Raw genomic sequence first — 2,202 nt, 5'->3', positions numbered from 1 at the left:
TGGTCATGCACCTGCTGCCGTGCCGACCAGAGAGCAAGGGCCCAGGGAACCGACGAGTGCGGCTGGCCTTCACATCACACCAGGACTTAGCCGCAAGCATGGAGGCATGGATCACCAGCCAGTGTGCCACAGCACCATCTGCGGAGGACAACCCTTTGGGCCTGATTGCGTGGTGGCCAGGTTTTAAACGCCGGCTGAGCACCCTGGCCCTTCAGCTCAACAAGGCGGCACAACACCGCAAGCTCAGACCAGGGGCCCGGGCTCGGGAAGTGTTACCGCAGGTCCAGTTGGCAAGGCAAGCGGTGGATGCAGCCCCCACAGCACAACAGCCCCTCCAACAACTGGTCGAAGCCCAGGCAATGCTCGCACGAGCACATCGGGAAGACTGCCGGAAGGATGCCATGGAGGCCCGCACCCACTGGCTGCGGGCAGGGGAGAGGCCGAGCCCATCCCTTACAGCCTTCCTCCAGGCCCAGGCTATAGACCAACAACCAGCCCCTGTCGCCCTGCAAGCCTTGTCCGGCCGACTTGTTACCAACCCCGCTCAGCTGCCCCAGGTGGTAGCCGACTTCTGGAAGGATGTGAGCAAGGCCCCGGACTTCATCTGCCCCCAGGCCCGCCAAGCCGTTCTGAACTCCCTCACCGCAGCCAACATTAAGTTCCCAGCAGAGGCAGATGAACAGCTTGGAGCCAAAAAGATCACAGCCACCGAACTGCGGAAGGCACTCAAGAAGAGCGCACCTGGCAAGGCCCCAGGGTGGGATGGGATTCCAGCCGACATCTACAGGAAATTCTGGTCAGCCATAGGTAATACCATGGCAGGCCTGTTCACTGCCATTGGCACGACCGGGCAGGTGCCCGCAGGCTTCCTTGAAGGGATCATCACAGTGCTCTATAAAAAAGGCGACCCCAAGCTCCCCGGCAACTACCGCCCCATCACGTTGTTATGCTCGGACTACCGGCTCCTTGCTAAGGTACTGGCGAACCGCCTGGGCCCCGCCCTGGGACGGGTCATCACCCCCGAGCAATCCGCCTTCCTCCCCAAGCGCCTGATTGGGGCCAGCGTACTCTTCCTGCGCCACCTGTCACACCTCCTCCGCAAGCAGAACCGCCAAGGGCTTTTGGCATTCCTGGACTTTGCCAAAGCATACGATACAGTGGATCGCGGCTTTCTCCTAGCGGCCATGGAGGCGATGGGGGCAGGGCCACAGCTGTGTGCGTGGGTACGTTTGCTACTGAGCGAAACCCGAGCCCGGCCGATGGTCAACGGGTACAAGTCCAGGCTGGTAGACATGGAGGCTGGTGTCCGACAGGGCTGCCCCCTGGCGCCTCTGCTGTACCTCTTTGTCGCCCAAGCTCTCCAATGCTGGCTCCGGAGCCAGGAGGTGGGAATTAAGCTGCAACCGTCCGACCCAAATCCCGTCACCGCCTGCCAATATGCAGATGACACAGAAGTGGCGTTGGATGGCGCAGAATCAGTCCCCTCCTTCCTACAGGCCATGGAAACATTTGCCCGGGCATCTGGCCAGCGACTCAATCTGGAGAAAGTGGAACTGCTATGGATTGGCCAGCAGCGACAGCAACAACAGCAGCCGGCGCCAGCAGCAGGACCCCAGCTAACAGCCCCCCAGCAGGAGACAATCGGAGGACTTAAGGTGGTAACCACTGCTACTGCCCTGAACCTGCCGATAGACAACCAGCTGACCCCACCACAGCCGGACTGGACGAAGAGGATGGGAGAGGCCAAACGGCGGATGCAGCGTCTGTCCCGCTTCCCGCTGTCAGCATTTGGAAGGGCAACGGCGGCGTCGGCATATGGCTTGCAGACGGTCACCTGGCACATGGAGCATGGCGGACTGGCCCCAGACCGCGTGCTGGACGAGATAGAGCGACTCACGGCTCGCCTGGTCGACCGCCAACAAGGCCCGGATGATCCTGGCCGACGCTTGACTGGCGTGCCCAAGGAACTCCTGATCGGTCACCCATCGACAGGAGGCTTTGGTCTGCTGCCCCTCCGGCAACATATCCAAGCCCGGCATGCAGTGTGGGCAGCTCGTTTTCTCATCGCAACCCTAGGGCTGCGAACAGGCAACACGAGATCAGATACAGGCGCAACAGACACAGATATGCAGGTGGGCGGAGGTATCCACCCCTGGGTCCGCACGCTTTCAACCTACCTTCTGCTCACGAACCCCGCTTTTC

Source organism: Volvox carteri (assembly GCF_000143455.1).
Source record: "Volvox carteri f. nagariensis unplaced genomic scaffold VOLCAscaffold_118, whole genome shotgun sequence".
NCBI classification, from domain to species: domain Eukaryota; kingdom Viridiplantae; phylum Chlorophyta; class Chlorophyceae; order Chlamydomonadales; family Volvocaceae; genus Volvox; species Volvox carteri.
Note: the sequence above shows the minus strand (reverse complement) of the source record.